This window comes from Lissotriton vulgaris, chromosome 4_1 (assembly GCF_964263255.1).
Source record: "Lissotriton vulgaris chromosome 4_1, aLisVul1.2, whole genome shotgun sequence".
Classification (NCBI taxonomy): Eukaryota; Metazoa; Chordata; class Amphibia; order Caudata; family Salamandridae; genus Lissotriton; species Lissotriton vulgaris.
In genome coordinates, this window is record NC_141691.1 from 1,522,401,250 (window position 1) to 1,522,419,705 (window position 18,456).

Sequence of the window (18,456 nt, forward strand, 5' to 3'; positions counted from 1 at the left end):
CAACAGATAAATAAATTCCTTGATACTTCTTTACACTTCAAAGATAAATACTGGTTTTAACGTGAATTCTGCTCCTGCTCCTATTCTTCCAGCTTGAGGGAAGCCATCTGAAAGCCTGCTTTTCCTGGCGTCACATTCTTGCAGTCTAGCAGTGCAGGAGAGACATGACGGCAGAGATCTGCATGATACACTTCCAAACATAATGTACTGTAAATTGTTCCTTGATGGAAGGTTTCACCTTCGTTGTACATGTTTTATTTTATTGTAAATGTTGCTGCATATGGATTCGTGATCTGATTGATGTACTCTTTCTGAGAAATTTCCTTGACTCATTTTCACATTTGAAATTTTTAAACTGTGCCAGAAAATAACAAACAACATTATTTATTTCCTACCACGTAATTCTAACGTTGACCAGGTATGTTTCTCTTTACTCTTACTCTCAAAATGTCAGGATTTAAACAGTTAACCCTTCCTTTTTCACAGCTTTTATGTCCAAAATATGTGAAATTTCTCTACCCAATTTTAACCAGGCATTCATGCAGATTGTTGTAGGTTTTTTTTCTATTACATTTTCAAGCTTTCTATATTGTGTTCCCCTTGACCTGCCCCTAGAGAGTTTGTTCGTCAATGTTGATTTCTTTTACTAAATCGTATAAGCTGGGTCTGAATCGTAATCACATTGATTATTTAGCAGGCATTCATTGTACTTACTTTGACCCTGTCCACTACATTTTACCCCTCATGTTTCTTGATTTTTAAAGTTCATTCATGTCTTGGATGTTGCGGTTTATTTGCCGCTCAAAATGAATCTATCTCATTTTTTGTTGTTTTTTCAGTAATATAAGAAAAAATGTGTATAATGTGGTCACTGTTTAGACACTTGGCGGAAATCTTCTGGTTCACTCATCTGTAAGCTCCTCAACGTAACTATTCCACTTCTTGGTTTGCTTTTGCATCATTCCCTGCAAAGGAAATCTTGGGAATCATCTCTGAATTTAAAGACCCTGCAGCTTCCTCACATGAAACCAGTTCCTCTCAAATGTTCTGTGATGCTGGGCCAGTGATTTCTTAGAAAAAGTGAGTTACACACACTCCTCAGCTCTAAGGTACTAAGAAACCACAGGAATCAAAATCAGTAGTGCATATCCAGACAACTGAAAGACATTTTTATGATGTGCTCTGACCACTTATTTTTAAATAGCTAGTATCACATAGCAAACAAAATTGGGTCAGCATCTTACTAATGCATGCCGGATACCTTCAAGGAAATCTGATCAAACTTATCGCAAAATGTTCACAAATGATTACCAATATCTTGCATGCTGTAGACAGGAAGACTTAACTTAGGGCCCTATTTAGAGTTTGAAAGAGCGGGTACTCCAGCCCAATGACGACGAGTGCCTGGTCCGCCCACCTCATTTATAGTCTAACACACCTTCAGTATGTCGACGACAGACACTACTCAGTGTCGACTGCTGTTATACCCCTCCGATGGCCCATCAGATTAATCTGCATCCGAGGTTTTGCCAGAGTTAGGCTGCCCAACCAATTTAGAGTCGGCAGACAAATGGCAAGTTATCACTGTCTGAAAAAACCTGGTGGTAAGGGGCATTGAAAACTGCTAAATGACTTGCTCTCAGCTGTCCCCCTGCCCATGCGAGTCTGGTCATTAGCGTCTTCAGCTGTCCAAAGAAAACCTTGCTAAGTGGGATGGGAATGTTCTGAAAAAGGATCAGTAGCTTTGGTAAGATTACCATTTTTATTAATGCAGTTCTACCAGCACCTTGGAGGGGCAGTATAATCCCTCTATCTACCATCAAATAGGTATTCAACCAATGTTGGTCCGGGCTAACGAGACTAAAAGGAGGAAGAATCTATAAGCTAGTATTTTTGGTATGGAATTTACTTAGTTGATGGGTGACAGTGGTCTGTATGGTTCAGGAGGTTTGTCTGGTTTCAATAGCATTATCACAATAGCTTCTCTCATCGAATTTGGGAGCTTATGCCTTTGATAGACCCACTCTTATACTTCTAGTAGAATTAGGGCTAGCTCTTGTACATATTCTTAATAAACCTCTTCTAGGAGGTAGTCTGTTCCTGGCACACTTCCATTTTTCATGTTAAATTTTATCTTTAAATTCTTTTAATTGTATTCGTTTGCACAGTGGTTCCCATTCCTCCATCTCCAGCCTTGCCAACCTGTTCTATCTCAAAAAGTATGCATGACTGTCACCTGACCCGTCAAGCAAGATGCGTATATTGCAGTATAGAAGTTAGTAAAGGTTTCTAAAATGTCTTAAGAGTTGTTGAATTAATCCTCTTTTCTGCAAATGATCTGCAGCACATATTTATATTCACACTGTGTCCTTGTTATCGATGCTAATATGTTTTCTGAGCGTTCTCCTACTCTATAACTTATGGCTGTACTAATTCCTCCCTAAACACAGGGTCTAAGAGTTGAACTGGCTGTAGGTGCTTGAGTGGCTGCGGTCGCTAGTAATCCAGAATGTTTAATTTTAGGATTACTGAAGAATGATCTGAAAGTATTCTAGGTAAATAAAAAATGGAGGTAGTCCGTCCCATCATTTCTTTAATCCCATTCAGAAATCAGTGCGTGATGAGGTGTCGTGGACCAAGGAGTTAAACTTAAATTCACCTTCCTTTGGGTGCCCAATCTTCCATAAATCAGGCAGTCCGTGTTGTATCATAATGTTGTGTAGAAGGTCACTTGTGTAGTGTCACTTGCCTTACTATGGCACCTCCCCAGAGGATGGTTTGTTCATCAAGAACATTATTTGGTTGAGGAATTCGAGCAAGTTGCTTAAGGGCATAAAAGTTGATCAGTATTATGTGCATTTGTCTCAAAATGTGTAGCACTATTAAGTATCTGTCTTCTTAATCCATGTGGGTGTGAAGGTGCTTCAAGGGGTCGTTTCTGTTCATTCTAATAGCAACTCCCCTCAAGTTTGTGAAATATGTTGAGAAAAATCAGTGGCCGCTCTAGGAACGAGCAAGATTATTTGCGACAAGTGTATTTCCTGCAGCATTAGGATACCAATATTTTGATGAGCTACATATGCCATCACCTGCCTAATTATTTAATCTGTTTATATTCCAGGTCTCAATCTATAGAGTGTAGATGCCTGTCCTTCCCATCAATCGGTACCAGCTTGTAGTATATTTTCTTGACGCATTATTGATAGTAGTGGCATTACTTTTGACTTGTGCAACAAACTTCTATTTAATAACTTGGTTGCAATGTCCTCAAACTCCCCGCAATCTCCACAACATACCCACACCGGGCCCAAACATCCCAACGAGATACTCTAGATCCTTGAGTTCAATAATCAACAAACAAAAGGAAGAAGATAGTGTTCCAGGTTAGCAAATAGCCAGGGGGGTGTATGTGTAGCTATAAAGAAATTGGTGTCTGCTTCAGATTCACTATGCATAATATGTAAAGCGGGATTTGATGAGGAAATTTTACCATCTAGTGAGGCATGGTGGTGCCACATAACTTATGGGCCTCAGCGACATCTTGCATCTAGTTTACATTCTGGGACTCTCACTGAAGAGTAAGAGGTTCAACGGATACAAAACATTGTGTATGTGTTGGTCATGTTCACAATTCTGCCCCAAGTTACTGATCCACTGTTGACTCTCTCTACCTCATTGTGAGGGTCTTCCACCATCGGTTCACCAGAGGCAGGAGTACCCCTCCTTATTGCTGAATGTTATTTAGAAAAGTCTGTGCCTGCATAGGATCAGCAAAAATGTTCCCAACACCCTAGAGTATCACAGACTCACCAGAATGAGCAAAGCATATTGAATGCCGCGTTCCTGTAGTTTTTTTTTTACTGTCGCAAATTTTCAAACCATGTTTTTACACGTGAGCTATTCAGATTTGTTTGCCTGAAGCTGAATATTCGCATTTTTCCAGGTGAAAACCTGCTTGTGTGTAGTGAGAATACTTGCTTATCTCATTTAATCCCATGGAGGCCATTTGACCATTATCACTAATTTGCAATAGGCTAGACGTGGAATTTGTCCTCCTCCATCGCCTGGCCAGGGCAGGAATTGTGGGAACTGCATATGCATGGATCGACTCCTTCCTATCCGGTCGTTCATTTCAGGTGTGGGACGGCAACACTCGCTCAGACCCCCTCCCTCTCACATGCGCAGTGCCTCAGGGGTCTTCGCTTAGTCCCACCCTGTTTAATGTTTACATGGCCCCCCTGGAAGATGTTGTGACCCCTTACGGGATAAAAATAGTAAACTATGCAGACGACACGCAACTTGTCGTTTCTCTTTCTCACCTGGACAATCACCCAGAAAACCTGCTGAATTGTCTGCAGGATATTCACACCTGGATGTGCGAATCTTCCCTGAAGCTGAACGGTGCAAAAACCGAAATCATGCTTCTAGGCAATAAATGGTCCTCCATCCCTCCATCAGTTTGGCCGGACGCCTTTGGTGATATCCCCACGCCTAATAAAGAAATCAAAACACTAGGATTCTGGCTGGAGCAGGACCTCTCCATGAAGACCCAGGCAGCCAAGACCGCTGGAACATGCCTTGGCCTCCTGCGGTCAATTTGCAAGATTCTCCCTCTCCTTCCCCCCCTATCCAGGAAACTACTGGTTCAAGGGCTCATATTAGCTCGGCTTGACTATGGTAACGCTGCGTACCTCGGCGCTCCTGAATTCACCCTGGCCAAGCTCCAACGTGCACAAAACGCTGCGGCGAGGCTCATTTTGAACCTCCCTCCCAGAGCCTCTACCAAACCGGCCCTCAAAGCTCTGCACTGGCTTCCTGTGCGCCAGCGAGTAGAGTTTAAGGCCCTGTGCACCAACCATAAACTTATCAACGGGGCTGGCCCTGACGCCCTTAAAGACATGGTCATCCCCTACAAAGCCCCCAGAAACCTTCGCTCTGACAGCGAACATCTGGCCATAGTTCCAAAATTTAAGAAGTCTCGCACCGGTGGCCGCCGCTTCTCGGTCAATGCCTCTTCAAAATGGAACGCACTTCCTCGCAATCTGCGTCTTGAACCCTGTCACGCCCTCTTCCGTAAAAAACTTAAAACCTTCCTCTTCCCCAAATAGTTCCCCCGGTCTCCCTCTCCTGGATCTCACAACTCTACAGCGCGGGGATGCCTTCGGGTCACCAGGCGCTCTATAAATCATAAAATAAATAAATAAATAAATTTGTATCTTGTGTGCATCCACGTTCCTGGCCGCAGCTGCCGCTCATTTGCATTTTTAGCCAGTGCATGGCTGTCTTTTGTTTGAAATAGCCCATCGAGAGAGACCTCTTCCCACAGCTTAATCCCTAATAGAGCTAAGGACTAATTTAGCCAGATCGGTCTGTGGCTAAGGGGATACAGCATGCTCCAAAATAACATCCTAGACATCATGGTGATCATCCTTATTTATTGCTTCTGCTTCTTCAAGTAAAGGTGGTTCGGGGGCAGATCAGCAACACTGCTGATGTACCCAGAGGTCTAGCCAGCTCTGCAACTGGCCGTCTACTTCAGGACATGATACTCTTTTGGAGCTTCCCTTGTCACCATCCCTTGGGCTGGATTTAAGACTGTAGTGATGGGCACGTTACAAAAATATCTCTCGATCATGCCTCGTGAATGGTAACCTAACTGAAAGGTTTTACATTGGCCTCCACGATTCATGAAGTGGACACATGCCACTGTCTCATATGTCAGTCCAATCTGTGTAAACAGCCTGAAAGTGCCTAAAGATGACAGTTGGGTAGATTGACTGAGAAGAAGATAGGCTGATAAAATGCAATAAAATACTTACACATTCACATAAAAAGTTTTTAGAAAGTGCCCAGTTATGAGATGTGTAATGCATAGAGGTTAGAGATGTCCCTTATGTGTTGTAGTAGTATGTTTAGGTGTGAGAGTCTTCTAAATATTAACTATGAATCTTCCGCCCCCACTGAAAAGGTCACACAAGGTATGTTTGTAGGAAAAATAGTCTGGTCCAGTGTCGAGTAAGGAGGACCGAGTTTTGATTTTTATTTGGGGGCTTTAAGTAGAGCTTTGTTATCTGGAATAATACTTTCTTTCCTACATTTCTTTGGCAGTCCATTGAGAACTTTAAGGGTAGTTAGGTAGCATAAAGTCCCAGCGGCCTTAGTAATGAGCCATGCTTCAGAGTTATGTAGACCAGATGTTTTCTGAGATGGTTGAAGTTTTGAACTTCCAACGGGGAACTGCAGCTATTGTAAGGGAAGCTGCTTGTGGGAGATGGTTCTGTCACTCCATTCAGACACTGTTTTATGTTTCGTAAAGCACTTCAGAGTGGAACTGCTCTCTAAGATGATGTAGTTGATCTGTTCTTCAAATGACAGGAAAGGCTCAGTATGTTACAGAGCCTATTGACTCTGCTTTTTAGCAAAAAATTCTGTTGTTGAAAATTATCGGGTCGAGCCCTTTGGAGAGACAATTTGTGAGGCCCATGGTGAGCCTAAGGTGAGGAAACTGCATTTCACAACATTTAGGAAGAGAATGTTATAGTTTATCTAGAATTTAGTGATGTTTATGGGAAAGGGAGTTTCTGCATCTCTGAAGGTGACTCCCATTAACTACATGTAGACCTTAAATAGCTGAGAGAATAAAGTTGATGGTCTCTCCCAAGATGCACAATAAAAAGGCATGTGTGGAACAGGTTTGGGGAAGGAGCTCACACGAAAATGGGGAGTGGGAGTAGACCCATATCTCTACCTTCAAGTGGTTGAAAATAAATGAGCTTGTGACTGATGCAGTTGATAGATTCAGAAGACACATCAAGGCACAAACGTTTGAGTCCATTAGTCAGAGAACATTAATGGCAAGAGCTACCATGGGTGTTTTGGAAATGTATGATGGCCAAAACCCCACTTATTTTTGTTTGGTGTCAAGAAAAGTTGTAGTTTGGAGGTAACAACTACCTCCATGGGATTTCCAATGAGTAGTACGTTTGTTACTGGTCAGTAGTTTGCATGGACCTTAGCGCAAATCAAGGGATTTATTCGGTGTAGGTTTGATGCTTTTCTCTTTTTATTTGTTTTTTTTATTTTATTTATATGAGTTTTATATAGCAGAAAAAATACCCTAAAGCTCAAATAAGCACATTATACAAGGACAGATTACATATGCAACAACAGTTGTTAAATATGAAATTTCATTTTGTTACCATTCGAAACGACAGAGGACAAGTTTCCGTTTTCACTGGACAAAGGTTTAGGTTGGGGGCATCCAGAAATATAGTCTAACCCAAGGTTGGCGAGCCTGGCCATCGCTAGGAGATTTTCCAGATTCACTCATTTCCCTCAGTGCAGGGAAAGGAGTAATCCAGGAGAATCACCCTGTGGGAAATATGCTGAGTATTTCTTTGATATGCTTAGATGGCCTGGGAGAAATGATTATCCAGTGTGTGGTAAAATCTTTTCTTAAAAGACCAATATAGAGTCGCAGTCTGCAGGTGAGCCAGAGTGGTCAATCATGAGGATGGACTTTTCTACTTCTTGAAAAGTCCTCTTGGATTAAAAGGGACAGAGGACAATGAAGTGGTGTGTTAAGCTAATCGAAAGGATGCCATGGATTTGATGAGATGGGAGCTCTGACTTTTACTTATTTTTCTCAGGAAACTTCTAGAATGTACTGCACAATTCTGTTGTGGGAAAGAGCAGTTTAGTGAGGAAAGACTGAGATGTGATATTTACAATCACCATGAATAATTCTCTAAATCTTTTGGTTGTTTTATCGAGTCTAGTTTAGCTTGTTCGATGGCAATGCTTGGACTAGTTTGAAGGGTGATTTAGTGGAGTTTCTCAGCTGGTAATTTAGATTGTCTCTCATACCTTTCTTTCTAGTGAGGTTCTTGTTTCAGCTAGTCGGTTGTAAGACATCCATGTTCTCCTTGATGCTTGCCAGATGATAATCTTAACTGAAGGTGTGGTATGTAAGGAAGGTATAATTGTGAAATTGAATGCTACAGGTGGAATTGAGGCGTGGTTGAATATAGTAAGTTTGTACTTTAGTGGTTGAAGTTAAATTACTGCGGCATTCAATGTATATGGATGTGAAACAGTATGTTTGGTGTTATGGGTTGTAGGCCATTAAGTGAAAGACTGGTATTGGTCGGATCAGGTTAAAAGAAAAATGATGGGAGGAGAGACAAGACGGTTGAGGAAAGCAAGTGATGGGTCGATTTATAATGGTTTCTGAGTGGGTCTGTCAGCTGGTTGTTAAAATTAAGTAGGATATCCGAAAAGAGGTGGTGTATTGATCCTAAGGACCTTGTTTCTAGATATAGTTACCTTTGAGGACCTCTTTCCTTTAGTAAAAAATAGTGGAAGTGAAGTTGAGGAATTCTGAATGATAAAGTTGGGATTCCTGCTTTGAGGGTGGTAGATGGTTGAGAACAAATGTCATAGGTGTGGGTTGTCAGAGTGAAAAGGATGTTCCCATACGTGTGCCACGGGAGTAATCACTGTGAAAGTGGTTACTGTCCACAGAGTTATTCGGTAGCCTTGGCCGTGAAGTTAGTGGTTTTTTTAAAAGGGAAAGAGTATGGAAAAGTTGCAGGTGAATGCATTTATCCATATGGAGAAAAAAAAATTCTTGTCAAAATAAAAAGTGAGGGACCCTGGGAGCAGAGGGCTTCCTGTAGCTGCCGTTAGTATGGCCCTGATCCCTTGGCCGACCCCCGTCCACTGCATAACTGCAAGCTCTGAACTGTTACCATGCCTTGTTTTTTGTGACATGATCTCAGGGTTCTTGCTGTATTCCATGTTTGGGGAATTTGCTCGGGCACTTGCTGCCTTCTGGGTCTAATATTGCTTTTGTGGGAACTCGCCGGGGCGGGGCACGGACCCGGTCCCTGGACCCATTGTTCCCCCTGACCCATGGAGGGGCGTTTTTGCCCTGGAGCCCGTTCTCGTTTTGATTCGTGTTGGATCTACTTGTTTGTTTTGGTTTCTGTTTTTTTGTGGGTCCTGGGATGGGGTTGGGTGGGTCGTGGTGGTGGCTTTTTCTTACTTTTCTGCACACACATTACTGTCTGGTATGGCACTGTAGAGCATCTTAGACATTGGGCAGCTGCGGCGGTGGGGGTACTAGGGCCTCACAGGCTTGAGCAGAGGATGAATCTTTCCCAACTACCGTCATGCCGGTTACTATAGCAACATGGAATGTTAAGGGCCTCAACTCCCCTCAGAAGCGGCTCAAGGTTTGGAAGTATATAGTTGATCATCACTTAGACGTGGTAGCCCTGAAGGAAACACACCTGGCCAGAGCTGACGAATCTCGGCTTAAGCATAAGCTCTATCCCCTAATTTATCGCTCTTCTGCCCACACTAAGCACAGAGGGGTGGCACTCCTGTTTCTGTCTGCCATTCATTTTCAGCCCCTGGGGGTCCAAGCCGATAAAGAATGTAGGTGGGTCATGGTCAAGGGGTTACTACGAGGGCGTCTTTGCACCTTCGATGTCTTATACGCCCCCAACTCAGGCCAGTCTGGTTTTTTACACACCCTGCTTAGGAAACTCTCAGACTTTGCAGAGGGACAACTGATACTGATGGGGGACTTCAACCTGATCTGGCAGGCTGCTCTGGACAGCTCCCACTCCCAACGAGCTGCAACAGGCTCCTTCTCAGAGGACACTCAGCAAATTATGGGAGATCTGGGTCTTCTTGACTCTTGGCGGATCTTGTACCCACAGGCACAGGACTATACATTTGTTGTACATAGAATTAAGTAGGCAGCAGGAGACGTCTTCAGGTAATTAAGTTGGATTTATTAAGTTACAAAGAATAAGTTAAGACACAGAGCAGAAAGCCTCACAGCTGACCAGACCAACTGCCATGGCTAGAATCCCAACACACAAGATAGAACACAGCTAGGTAAGAAGATAGAAACACAAAGAAAGGACTAAAGAGACCAAGAAGCCATATAGAGCTAAGTATGAAAATACAACACATCTTCCCCCCTTACAAACAACACATATGAAAACCTCAAACTCATAAGAAGATAAAGTATGGAAAACACGAAGAAGAAAACGTAAAACACTTAGGAGGTCGAAGACCTCATGAACTTCCAGAACAGGGAGAAAAGAATCAGGATCAAGAAGTGAAATAAGATAAAGATCACTATGACCACCTTTTCCCCTTCAAAAGACAAAAATGAAGAGTCAGTCCACTCTCTACGTTCCATCATTGTGGCCACCAAAAACAGAAATAGAGAGTTTACTTTCTCCAATAATAATTGTCCATCGCAGATATTCGCTATTTTGAAGGTATAACAGTTCTGGAAGAATACTCCCGAAGAAAATTTGGATCTTGACTTCTTTCAGACCAAAAGGTAGTCCTGAACCAGGTGTACAGGTTCTGGGTCTTTCCTTCGGGTTAAGAGCCTCAGATTGTTTTTAGGCTTCCGAAATCTCTTAAATTTCATTTTTCAAGCTCTAGTCCTTCACGAACCACGGTCGTGAATCCTGCCGGACCTGGGGCTCTCTTCATCCTCTCCCGGTACAGGTTGTGGGAGTTTTGTCCTCCACCGGTCCTGGGACATCATCAGTCCACTCCCGGTAATCCTCCTCCGGTCCTGGGACATCCTTTGTCCACTCCCGGTCCTAAATCTGGAACTTTTGTCCCATTCCAGTCCAGAGACGTTTTTCTGTCCCCACCCAACTCTTGGTTTAGCGGGTCCTGGAATTTACTTTGTTCTCTTCCAGTCCAGGGGCATTTTTCTGTCCCCACCCATCTCTTGGTTCAGCGGGTCCTGGAATTTCCTTTGTTCCCTACCAGTCCAGGGGCATTTTTCTGTCCCCACCCATCTCTTGGTTCAACGGGTCCTGGAATTTACTTTGTTCCCTACCAGTCCTGGGGCATTTTTCTATCCCCACCCATCTCTTGGTTCAGTGGGTCCTGGAATTTACTTTGTACCCTACCAGTCCAGGGACATTTATCTGTCCCCACCCATTCCTTGGTTCTGAGGGTCTTTGACGTGGGACTTCCTTGACCACTCCCAATTGGATGCTAGTTCTGACAGACCTCGATTTCAATATTGCAGTTAGTAATTCATGTCCTTGAATCTACAGTCTTAACATCTCTTCTTCTCAAATTAGGAGTGATTTTCCTTCTGCCTCATTTGTCTTGAAGCTTGTTTTTATGCACTACCTTGACTTTCTTCAATGCCACTTCAAATTCTTCAATTGCACACCTCTGAACAGTGAGATTCCTTTTAACAAAGCATGTTTTTACGTTTTGACTGCCACACTTGCCTGCAAATTATTCTCTATCAAAACTGGCATAAAATGAAACTGTCACTCAAAAAGGTGATACAGCCAAATACCACAAGATGGCACTGTTGTGTTGAATAATAGAATATGATCCTCTTCACAAGCACCTTAAAACGCGATTGTGTCAGCCTCGTGCTTTCCATTTGCTCTTCTTTTGCGTAGCTACAAACACATTGATATCCTTTGGAGCTCTGAATTAATTTCAGAAAAGAAATTAAAATGAAGATACAACAGTCAGATGGCATTTACTTACAATGACGATCCACACAATAAACTGCATATGGCAACCGCCGACTCTATCCACCTGTCTTCCTTCAGTTTTGCTCCGTGGCATTGTGATCCTGTAGCCTTGGAAACTACACAAACAAAATGTCCGCTTGTCCTTACGTTGTGGCGTTTTTGCGCATCATTACGGAATGACGCACCAAGACTGGCAACACAGAGGGACTTCTTCCATAAGTAGAAATCACGCTGGACTTGCGTCACTTAGAGCATGCTACCTCTCCACTGAGACCCACTGGAGATTCTAAAGACGTCATCAGTATTCAATCTGCCGTGGTGAAGAACAGATCAACACGGAGGCAGGGAAACGACATTTACATGCAGACGGCAATTTCACTGCGCAACAGACTAACGGTAGATGAACTTGAACGTTGTTTCTTCTATTACTGCTTCCGTTAGTGTCTGTAATTCACTCTTTTATGGCAGCATCCATCCATTTGTATTTATGATGAAAATCAGTCGTTTTTTCAACTTACTTTCCTTTGAGACAACAGTATTTTCCTTGTAATGACTCGTTCATTTAGACTTCCCCACAACCGTATTTAGCTTGAAAGTCATTAATTTCTGCAACAAATATGACTAGTCTTTAACAATATTTTTCAATTTCTCACGTTTCCCATATCAAGTTCTTGATGGTTGTTGCTAAGCTTGAAGTAAATGTGTAATACTTTTGACATTTTAAAAAAGTCACTATTTCCAAATTACTTTTAAATAATTGCTGCAGGGGCAGTCTCATCATATTTTCATGTTACTCACAGTTGCTTATAGGTATTTTCACGCGTTTTTGAGGATTAACTTGCGGCTTGTCTTGATGATTTTCTCTTGTAACTTGCGGCTGATTTCTTCAGATTTTCTTGCGTATGCCGGTTTTAGTATTTTCCTCTTGTTTCTTGCCGCAGTTAGGTGGGTTCTTTTTGGTGCGGTAGTGCTCTGGTCTTCCTGGTCTTCTCCTTTGGTCTGCCTCTGGTCTGGTCAGCTTCAAACGTCGCCAAAATGTTGTACATAGAATTAAGTAGGCAGCAGGAGACGTCTTCAGGTAATTAAGTTGGATTTATTAAGTTACAAATAATAAGTTAAGACACAGAGCAGAAAGCCTCACAGCTGACCAGACCAACTGCCATGGCTAGAATCCCAACACACCAGATAGAACACAGCTAGGTAAGAAGATAGAAATACAAAGAAAGGACTAAAGAGACCAAGAAGCCATATAGAGCTAAGTATGAAAATACAACAACATTCTTCTCCCACAAACACCACACCTATTTCCGCCTAGATTACATCTTCATTAGCCAATCCCTTCAAGATGAGCTACAGGAAGCCAAAATATTCCCTCTCTCAGTTTCTGATCACAGCCTCTACTCTATTTGCCTCCAATGGCTTGGTCCTTCACCCTCCGCTCCTAAGTGGTACTTCCCTCTTTCTCTCACCCGCGACAAAGAATCTTGCACTAAGCTTCGGTCTGCCATCGCAGATTTTTTTAAGGCCAACCCACCTGAAGACACCTCAGAATTCACTACTTGGGACGCCCTAAAAGCGGTCATTAGGGGTGAATGTCTCGCACTCAACGCTGCCCTGAATAGGCAGCGAGCCCGGGAAAGAGAGGCACTAGAGTCAGAACTTTCCGACCTGGAACAGCGACATAAGGCCAACCCCACTAGACAGACACAACGGCAGCTCACTGCCGGGCGGGGCAAGCTGCGGGCTATTTACGCCAATAGAGCGGAATACACCCTTCTTAAACTCCGCCATCACTCTTCTGCTCAGGGCAAGAAGGTGGGTAGGCATTTAGCCCGGCAACTTAGAGGTAAATGCAAGAAGGAATACATTGGCGGTATTTTAGACCCCCTAGGGAACCTGACGCATAAGGACGAAGACAAGGCTGCCATCTTTGGGACCTTCTATCGCGCCCTCTATCTAGGTGACCCCTAAGAAGAGGCACAACTTGATTATCTTAGCTTGATTATCTTAGCTCTCTCCCACTCCCCCAAGTCTCAGAGGCGTGGAATGACATTCTCTCCGCACCTATCACATTGGGGGTTGTTACCGCAGCCATTGCAGCCCTGAAGCCCAATAAAGCTCCCGTACCAGACAGCTTTACGGGCCTTTTTTACAAGAATTTTGCCCCTGATCTCTCCCCGTACCTGGTGACGCTTTTCTATAAGATGGCGGAGGAAGGCACAACGTCGGGATCTATGGCTGAAGCCGCGATTTCGGTACTCCCTAAGCAGGGGACCCCGTTCCTGAGCCTCTTACCGACCAATAGCGCTACTGAACCTTGATGCGAAGCTCTACTCATCTATCATTGCCAAACGTCTCAACGACCTTATGCCCCTCCTTATCCATCCCGACCAGTCCGGCTTTATCAAAGGCAGACAAACGCATGACAACACCCGCAGGGTTATCCACCTCTTAGAGAAAGCAAACAGGTGCCACATTCCAGCAGTCCTGGTAGGCCTCGACTCAGAGAAGGCCTTTGACAGGGTCGGCTGGGCTTTTCTCTTCAACACCCTCAGGGCCTTTGGCTTCTCCCCCAAATTCCTCAATATGATTGGTGCTAACTATCGACTACCGCGCTCCAGAGTGTTTGTGAATGGTGTGCCCTCACCTCCCTTTCCACACTCCAGAGGGACTAGGCAGGGTTGCCCCCTATCGCCCCTCCTCTTCGCTTTAAGCATCGAACCCCTAGCACTAGCGAACAGGAATAACACCGACATTCAGGGAATCCCCTTTACCGGGGAACCTCACAAGATATCCCTTTTTGCAGATGATGTCCTCCTTTCCCTGACCCAGCCAGAAGCGTCTCTTCCAAGCTTACAGAGGGAGTTGGAGCGCTTTGAGCGAGTCTCGGGCTTTAAAATTAACACCACAAAATCCTTTATACTCAATCTAACACTCTCCCCAGAAGATGTACTTGCCCTTCGTCCCCAAACGACGCTGGCATGGGCCACGACGTCTATCCAATACTTAGGAGTCCAGCTGACGTCCACAGTTCGAGGACTCTACGCAGCAAATTCCCCCCCCCCCTCCTCACACATATCCAAACCGATCTTACGAGATGGAAGCCGCTCTTCCTCTCCTGGCTGGGTCGTGTCCACGCAGTGAAAATGACTCTACTGTCTAAGCTGCTATATCTTTTTCAGGCTCTGCCTATAGAACTGGATCGTGACTTCTTCCAGAAGATCAAATCCTTAATCTTGCGCTTTCTCTGGCAGGGGGGCCGGGCACGGATCTCCTACTCTCGCGTCCCAGATCTAACGGAGAGGTGGGCCTACCGGAAGTCCAACTGTATTATAGAGCTGCCCAACTTAGGGTGTTGGTTGAGTGGACCCAGAAGGATTCTGAAAAGCATTGGCTCCACATGGACCGAAGCGTGACGGGCAGAACCATATGGGACCTGGTCTGGCGCCCCCGTAGAGATAGGCCCCCAAACACTTACATAAGCACCCCCACAAGGACGACACTGAAGGTCTGGGACTTGATTTCTGGCGATGAAAGATGGACTTCCTTTCCTCCCTTTACCCCTATCCACTTCGATCCGGTTTTCCCCCCAGCTCACCTTGAAGGGCCTTTTGAGGCGTGAAAAACAGGCGGCTGCCTTGCTCTCGCCCACTTATTTGAGGACTCTGAACCCCTCACTTTTGAGGAATGTAGCGGGCATTTGGTCTGGGTAAGGGGGAACACTACCACTATACCCAATTGATGCACTGGGCCCTCGCCCCCACCGTACGAGACGCCGCCACTCGCCCTCTTACAAAATTTGAGGTATTTCTCTACAAAACATCCAGCATGAGAGGGGTGATTTCTTTTTTATATGATCTCCTGCTTGAGACCACGATCTCACCACGACCTCGATACATGGGCATGTGGGAAGAACTGGTCCAACACCCTATCTCCGACCTGGAATGGTCCCATCTCTGGTCTGATATCTCACGTTTCAACCATTTCACTGCCCTCAGGGAGGCCCATCTTAAGACAACGATGGACTGGTGCCTACACCCCTCCAAACTCAGGCAAATTTTCCCCTCTACTTCGGATAGGTGTTGGAGGGGATGTGGCTTACTGGGAGACTTCCACCATATCTGGTGGGACTGCCCCAATATTCATCCCTTCTGGGAGGAAATTCTGGCCCAAATGAAAGATATTCTTGGTTATCCCATTCCCACTACCATAGCGGGGATCCTTAGGCTTACGAGATCCTGCTCTGGAGCATCAAACGCGTGCTGACAAACAAATCATGTGGTCTGTATTGGCGCGGCCAAGGTCACACTTGCTGCGGCCTGGAAAAAAGGGAGGCTCCGGCGATTTCTCTTAGGCATTCTCAGCTCTGGAGACTGCACAGCCTTGAGCGCATGGCCGACATCTTCAGGGATGACTATAATAACTTTGAATTCAAATGGGGTCCCCTGGTGTCCTTCCTTTCACGAGGCCTTTCCTCCGCTGTTTGTCCCCTTTCCATTATAGTGCTTCACCTCTTCCAATATTGATACTACTCTATACTTAGCCCTTCAGACACTCACCTAAGTGCCGCCGCCACCATGGGGGGAGGGGGGGAGGGTAAGGGGGTAGGGGTTTTTCTTTTTGGGGGTTTTGTTATTTCCCTTTGCTTTTTGTATATGTTCCTTACTATCGCTGAGTAATCTTTGCATGCATGTTTACGCCTCCTTAGGAAATGTCCTGGTACATCATCCTAAACAGTTCTGGCGCCCTACCTGCGGACTCCGTGGTTTTGCTGACTGTTACTGCCAGACTCCGGTATGTTCCTAAGGCTCTAAATCACATGATCGGCTCAACTTGTTTAGCAGCTGTACCTTTCAATTAGCTAACTAAGTAGCTTTTGAGCTGATTCCATGTGTCTCCTATACTTTCCCTTTGTGACAATTGCTAGGTGGCGTCTCCTCCCCTGCGATGGAGCTTTTTGGCCCTCAATGGTTTGCCATGCTTAGGATTGTATGCGGAAAGCTTTCTAATAAAAGATCTTTGACAAAAAAATAACAAGCACTGGCGTTGCCAATAGGTCTCGCAGTAGGAAAGTTGGAGCTATTGGTTTTGTAAATGACAAAGCCCTTTATGTTTTTAAAATGAAAACAAAAATAAAAGGCATTGTTATTTGCAATTGTAATAGCTCCAACTTTCTTACTGCGAGACCTATTGGCAACGCCAGTGCTTGTTATTTAGGGTAATGGAGTGTGTGGTTTGTGTGACAGTTTGGTAGTAGCATTTGGTCTGCTGTACTCCTTTGAGTTTGGTAGTACTTTTGTTCCTGGAAGTTGTTATTATGCAGCAGTTCTGCTATTTTCTTGTGTGTGAAAAAACGTGTACAATTTAGATATATTCCTGGGCGTGTTGTGCCCCAAACACGTGGACTTTGTTCCTCTGTCTGTTACTCAATTCACATACGTAGATTTCTCGCAATTTCATAATTTTGTCGAATTTCTGTAGAAACGGTGTTAACTCGGCGAAGGATCTACTCCTTGTTGGACTAGGTGTAAAGCATTTGATTGTTTAGAAACAAATACACGTTTCTAAAGATTGTTGTTGGTAAAACTCGAGATAAAATCTAATTTTAAAAATAATTTACACTTCATCTTCTCTAAAAAGAGACTGGATACATATTAGTTTGCAAATAAGCACATTTAAGTGAGGGTACAAATAGAAATAGCATTGTCAACACAACACACTGCATAGTTCTCTCATGGTTGTATTATTTTACTTTCAGTTGTTTGTGTGCCTCACCCGCAGTGAATCATGGCGGGGGTTAGAATTATCAAACGCTGGAACAGCCGTCTCACTGCCACAGGGATTTTGAGTAGTCTGCCGCCCTGGGGTCGGTCAGTTGGGCATCTTATTCGAAGGGTCTTCACAACGTGGGCGCGTCCTGTCTTATGAAGCCAATGTTACTCCTTAATATGAACTGGGATTCACGAAGCATGGTTACATGGATTTTATTTTAGGATAGTTATCAATCTAATATATAAGCAAAATAAAATAAGTTCAAGAGATACAGCAATGCAGCAGGTAAGTTGAAATATCTCAGTAGATTGAACTGCAATAAGATGAGACACAGAATAGTGACAGCCACAACAATAATGACACAAATTAAACAGGTGGTCCATATTTCCCTACTCTCTTCCAGACTATTGTATTTACGTTTCTCCCGAGCTCGTGGGTGGAATCTTTGGGTGGCGTTCTAGGGCTCAGGATTGGGGATTCGGATATGGACGGTTGGTGTAGTTCAAGGAGGTGCCTGTGCTGCTCCTGTAAGAAGATCAATAAACAAACTTCTTGCCTAAACCTTTGTATGTATTTATAAGACACTATTTGGCAACGATAGAGGGCAGGAGCAGCCTCGAAGAAATCAGGAGGTATGTCACGCCACAACACTGAGCAAGAGGCCGGTGCCGTTGAGTGGTTATCTGCGATTGAAACCACCGTCTGGAGCTGTTTGTGCAGCAGAGTGGGGTCATCTGCGTGCTGCTGTCGAGCAGTGTGTTAGTTGTGACCGTGACGGGACAGGGGGTGTCTGACGATCCACACAACCCAGTGACTAAATGGCCATTGAGCGTACTGTGTGGGAAGCTGTGTTCCGGGGGATGCTGGAGGGCTGTCTTCCATCTCAACCGCGGATTGGCCAAGTGACGAGTGTAGTCACATGTTTGACGTGACTACACCCAGACAGAAGTCCTTATTCACAATCCGGTTTACTCTACAGCGTGCATGAAGGCTCATCTGTGATACGCTCACAAGCAACATATCGGAACTGGTGAATTTTGACAGGGTACATCGAACATCATGGGCGATACGTTCACCAATTACTGCAGCTTTCACCAATTCTAATCTGTGATATGCTCACCACTTTAAAAGCCAATAC

General features: G+C 44.3%; 1 long non-coding RNA gene across 1 annotated transcript in view; it reads left to right on the forward strand.

Moving 5' to 3' along the window:
• Window positions 1-339: 339 nt before the first annotated feature.
• LOC147724184 (uncharacterized) overlaps window positions 340-18,456 on the forward strand; it is an 89,718-nt gene continuing 71,601 nt past the window's right edge. The window contains exon 1 of the long non-coding RNA XR_015310085.1: window positions 340-418. This is a non-coding gene — a long non-coding RNA (uncharacterized LOC147724184). The remainder of the gene's footprint in view (window positions 419-18,456) is intronic.